Source organism: Taudactylus pleione, unplaced genomic scaffold (genome assembly GCF_031769625.1).
Source record: "Taudactylus pleione unplaced genomic scaffold, aTauple2 ptg000184l, whole genome shotgun sequence".
Lineage (NCBI taxonomy): Eukaryota > Metazoa > Chordata > Amphibia > Anura > Myobatrachidae > Taudactylus > Taudactylus pleione.
Window position 1 is genome coordinate 3826654 of NW_028284586.1, and position 6154 is coordinate 3832807.

The 6154-nt window shown below is 46.4% G+C and overlaps 2 pseudogenes; both read right to left on the reverse strand.

Annotated features, from left to right (window-relative positions):
- Positions 1-487: 487 nt before the first annotated feature.
- LOC148519708 (uncharacterized) lies at positions 488-1139 on the reverse strand (annotated as a pseudogene).
- A 183-nt stretch (positions 1140-1322) lies between these two features.
- LOC148519709 (uncharacterized) lies at positions 1323-2401 on the reverse strand (annotated as a pseudogene).
- Positions 2402-6154: the final 3753 nt, after the last annotated feature.

Here is a 6154-nt window from a genome sequence, read left to right on the forward strand (position 1 = left end):
AAAACACTCGTGAATTAATGTCCCTCAAGCCTAATTGTCAGCCTTCGGGCTTACTAACCTCACTAACATGTTGTTTTCGTGTACCCTTATAATACCTTATAAATAATGCAACTTAACTGCTAAAAATAAATACACAGACAACAGTGTTGGCGTTTTAAAATCTGTAAATTTTATTTTTGACAAACACTAAAAATTTTGATTAGAAGTTAATATTGGTGACGGCACAAAAAGAACGCACATGACAATAACCACAACCAGATCAAACAAACACACACACACAAAAGCCAAGCATTGGTGGTCAACTCGCCTTTCTTCTTAGCACCCTTCCGGGTGGTATAGCCATTTCCCATCGAGGACAATTGGCTGGCACCTTACTCCACTTTTAAGGAGCGCACCCACTACGCATAACTACTAACATAACTAACCAAGTGCAGTTCTTTTCCACCAAGCGAGGCCTAAACTGATGCGCCACCTTCATACCTCAAACCTACACACAGAAACACCGTATCCAGCAGAAAATACCTTCCAGAAAAATAGCCACACCTGCAGGACTAAGGTGCACACCATCACCCCGATACAAGTGAATATCGTGAAATTGTATTAATACATGCTCTACCACACCACCACCAGTCTCTAGCATGTACCTACCCACTGCAGTATTGACTTTCTTTCTAGCCACATCAAGTCACGCAGCAGACTCAGCATTCCTCCACACACGCCTAGGGACAATGAAGGACCACACCAAATTACAGTAAGACAAAGCTTCCGCAATCAAATGAAAGTCCCTAATGATAACAGAGCGCAAATCTACAGCAGTTCGCTGACCTAAATCATTCCCACCCAGGTGCAACACTATCACCTTAGGCAACCCATAAGACCGCACAGCAGACAAACCTACCTAAAAGAGAGTCCCAGCACATCACCCGAAAACCTAACCACCTAATTAAATGCGGCTGAGAGAAACTGCTAGTATCATAAGCTAATGGGGATCGAGCAGCCCAGAATATATAGGAATGCCCTAACACCCAGATCGGCTTCACATAAAATCCACCTGAAAACATGTGAAAAAGAAAGGTAAACATGGAAAGAAAAAACATACAAAACAGCCAAAACACACACACACCATACCAACAAGACATGGAAGCATAACATAATGAAGGGCAGGGGAAGGGGAACAACTTAGCCAACCGGACTTGAGGCAAAAACTAAAAAACCCCGGAGAAAACTATTAATCACGCCATGTCATGTCATTGAGAATCCAATTGGGCCCTGGGGGAAAAATAAAAATTCCTCATAGACTCCCGCAGTATGTCGGCGAGTGGTTAGGCCTCCGGTGAGCTACGTTGGAACACAGATAAACCCGGACGAATATAGCGACGAAACACAGCAGAGCACCACCGACCCATGGATTGTATATCCCCGTCGGATAAGCCAGCAGAAGCTGCAGTTGTAGCAGCTCCGTTTCTTAATGAGTGAGTACCGAACTCACCCGCTACGAGCTCTAAAGATGCCAAGCAACGCTTCAAGACATGACAAAACTGGTATTTCGTAACCGGGGACCCATCCTTGTGCATCAACCATGCCCCATCTCGTTCACCACGCACATGTTCGAAGGCGCGCACCGGCGCCACTCGACATACCGCAGAAATGGAACATGGTTGAAGGGAAAGCTAGCGCCCTCTACCAGCCTGGTCCGTCTTGGAGCGTCGTATAAGGCAAAGTACTGCGCCTGGGCATACAATCACATCAGCAACAGTGAGTGGTGGGTCAGCCCTCTTAGAAGGGGCAACTAATTCACAGACTCGAAACGCTCCGTAAAAAGCCATGGCAAAACTCAACTGAAATAACAGGCATTCGAACTGTGAAAAACAAACTGCAAGGACCGCAGCCAACAAGCGATGCAACAGGGAAATGTCAATGGAATGCCTGGAGTCGACTGCTGTAGGGGTCGACCTGGACCAACCCCTCAAAGCCATCAAGACAAAGAAGGACCTTGAGGGATCGGGCATGTCATATAACCCAGAGATAAACGACACGCCTGCATATATACTCTACATCACAGCAAGCGCCCTTGTGAGTACAGATCACAAATAAAAGCCAGCATGACTTGCTGCAAGCTCTTACCTGCCTGGGCCACCGAGACACGGAAACGCTCCCATTCCAGCCAACCCACCTGATAGCAGCGCAAAGTCCTGGGGGCAATGGCCCTCAAAGCTAGTTCCTCCATGCCAGCCTGACGATATGCCAAACATAAGGAGGACATAGGTCACCAGACAACTCAGCCTGGGGAGCTTACTCCCTAAACCGGTTCCAGTTGAATTGTGATAAAGCATTCGCCATCGCATTTTGTACACCTGGCACATGACGGGCAACAAAATGGACATTCAGCAGCACGGCAACGCAGCACCAGTCTCGCTAGCAGACGAACAACCGGAAGAGATGATGAGCTCTGACGATTGATCGCATGCACTACATCCAGGTTGTCACACCAAAAAGTGATACTAGCGTTCCTCAAGCGGTCCCCCCAGAGTTCTAGAGCAACTACAATGGGGAACAGCTGAAGCAACAGCATATTGTTAGTGAACCCTTCCGCAGCCCACGTCAACAGCTAAGGTGCAGCGCACCACAGACCGTTGAGGTAAGCTCCAAAGCCAGTCACGCCAGCAGCATCAGTAAATAGTTGCAGCTAAGTGTTACTGCACGGTGGGACAGGCCATATACTTACACCATTGAACTTGGCAAGGAACACATTCCAAACAAGCAAATCACGCTTGATCTCGGCTGACAAACGGACAAAATAATGAGGGTGAAGGAAGCCAGCAATAGACCTTTCTAATTTACGGCAAAAGATCCTCCCCATAGGAATGACCCTGCAGGCAAACTGGAAAAGTCCAAGCATGGACTGCACCTGACGCAGGGTGAGTATACCCACGCCTAATGCAACCACAATAGACCCTCGCAACATATCCAATATGTCCTGGGGGAGACGGCAGCAACCAGCCAAGGGATCGATCTCAATACCCAGGAAGGAGAGCTGCGTCACTGGACCCTCCGTTTTTTCGCTCGTGACTGGGACCCTGAAAAACACAAACAATGACTGCATTGAAAAAAGTAGCTTACCGCAGCGAGGGAAATCAGCTGGACCGATACACAGGAAATCATCGACATAGTGGGCCACCCTGACCTCTCCTGTGCCAGCAATAACACACCAATGGAGGAATGTGTTGAAACGCTCAAAAAAGGCGCATGGTATGGAACAGCCCATAGGCAAGCATTTAGAAACCGTTCTGCAGGCGAAAACTCACGAATCTAAAATTATCCGGGTGTAGTGGCAACATGCAGAATGTCAATTCAAAATCAATCTTAGCCAACAAGGACCCAGGGCCAGATGCCTGAACCAGCTCCAAATCCTGGTCGAAGGACTTAAACTGCACGTGACACAATTCCAAAGGAATAGCGTCATTAACCGAGGATCCATGCAGGTAAGACAGGTGTTGAATGAGCCTAAATTTACTCTACTCCTTCTTATGGACGATGCCCACAGGTGAGAGAACCAGGCCCAACAAAGGGGAGGTCAGGAAAGGACCAGCCATCCGTCCCAGTTCTACCTCCTTCATGACTTTCACGAGCACAACTTGCGGTAACTCCGACGCAGACTTCAAATTCTTGGGATAGCCAAGAGACACAGGGCCAGAAATAAGTAAACGAAAACCATTGTGACAAACTCCAAAACAAAAACTCAGCCACCTCCCTATGGGGATAAAGCCGCAGCCAGCACAGCATGCGACTTAGGCGTATAGGGGATGTCACCTTATTTAGATCCGACACTGGCAGCTGGATGGCCGTGGGTGGTACCAGACTTGGCACGGAAGCAATCCTTTGCAAGGTGAGGCACCCCACATCGAAGGCAAGCTTGCCGGAACCTGCAACGGGCTCCTGCAGTGCAGCTGGAACCATTGAAGGCATAGCACTGTCCGGTGGTAAGCGATGGGGGGGGCCCTCAAAGGGAGCTTGTGGGCGCCTAGGGGGAGGCACCGAAGGGGCAGGGACCGGGTGAGTCACCTCCAACCAGTCCTCCACGTCCTTGCAACCAAAATCAATGATCGAGGAACCCGACTGCTTACGTTGGAATTCCTAATCATATGTCCTCCAGGAGGAGTTTCTTACAGAACGGAACATTGAATGCATCAAGTGAAGATACCTAATGGCATTCAAGTGTTCCTGTGGGTGGGATTCCAGATGCAGCAAATATAAAGAAACCCGCCTGCCAATTCAAGTACGAGCAATATGTCTCTTCCCCCGTTTTGTCGCCCTGAGTACCTTCCTAGCTTTTGCCGTAAGGGTAAAAACATTGACATATTTTCCCCTATTAATATTGTCATGGATCCTCCGACGCAGCCCTCTAACCACAGCTGTATTGTCACAGTGCACCCCGCCACCCTTAGATGCCCCTGGAGAAACTGAAATATGCTCACTAGAGGAGTGTGACCTCTTAGACCTACAGAGGGAATGGCGACAGCGTCTACTCGACCGCTTCCTACCCCTATCCCCCGAGCTAAGAGCTAACAGTGTCTGAGCTGGTTTGCGAGGACAAAGAATACGCTCGCTTACCACCTTTACGAGCAGGCGCAAACAACTCACTGGGAGGACCGGAACAGGCAACAGCAGCCAATCCAGTGTTTGCCGCAGCAGGCACGTCTGTCATGGATGTGGAAGAGGTACCTGCAGGAACAACAGCAACACCAAAAGACACAGGTGCTGCAAGAGATATAACAGGTACAGGTGCAGCAGAAACCAGAGGAGGCGATAGAATAGGGGTCTGTATGCCCAAAGCAGAAAGGAGTTGGGCAGCCAAAGGGGCCGGTTGTGCAGGCACTTGAGATGGCGGAAACGAGGACAGTGTTACACAAGCACAAGGAGAGACCGACGTGGTTGACAACAAAGGAGTCAGCGTGCCCGCCAAAGATGACAACGTACGTAGCGCGGTCATGACCTCGCTAGAGTCCAGGGAACAGGACAACAAGTCAGGTGCTACCGGAGGCGACGCAGGTGTCGCCGAGCCGGCCTGCATCCGCAGAGCTCCCATCCAGAAGGTATGTGGCCAGTGGGGCAGGGGGACCTGAAATGTGTCGGGGGCGAGGCATGGCAGACAGGAGAAATAGGAAGGATGAAGGAGAATAAAAGGGATATTAACAATGACAGGGAGAGTGAGGAGAGGAGGAGAATCAATATAGAGTAGAAGAAAGAATTGAATGAAAGAACTAAATATTGTCAGTAGAATAAACTGTAAAAGCACTTCTCTGTCCTGGAAAAAACTGGAACAAATAGATTTACATGAAGCTCTCCCTTAAATACCCCTGGACCATCCCCCTATGAGTATTCATTGGCTGCCTAAGACCATCTAATCTTAGGAGGGCGCTAACCAACACCGTATTACACTGGCAACACTAAAAACACTAGTGGTTTAATGTCCCTCAAATAAAGTTTATTTTGTCTAAATATAGATATTATTTTAATAACAAATTGGCCTAAATTGTGTCCGGCCTCCACCTCCCCTGATTAGCCGGCCAGTGTCTCCTCAGATGTTATTCATTAAATGTCTTACCATATTATGTTTTCATTATTCATTTTAACATGTAAACTATGTTAATATTTAATATAACGTGCATTAAATAAAATGTACATGCTTAAAATATGTTTGCACAACATATTTAAATTATACTATTATTTGTAATTTTTATTTTATTATTAAGTTTATTTTGTCCTAAATATTGGCCTAAACAAAATATTTTAGTTAATGGTCCGGCCTCCACCTCCCCTGTCTAGCCGGCCAATCTCACTCCTCCGATGTTTTTCATTATATAACTTACTATATAATATTTTCATTATCAATTTTAATATTTAAAACTATTTTAATATTTATTATTAAATATTAATTAAATAAAATATGCATGTCTAAAGATATTTTCAAAACATATAAAATGAAAATAATACTATTATTTATTTTTTGTTACGAAGTATTTTGTCTAAAACTAGAAATTGTTTTATTTACAATAGTATTCTGCTAGTGCATATTTATATAACATTAACAACAAATTGGTGTAGATTAAACATTTTAATTAAGGGTCCGGCCTCCACCTCCCCTAACTAGCCG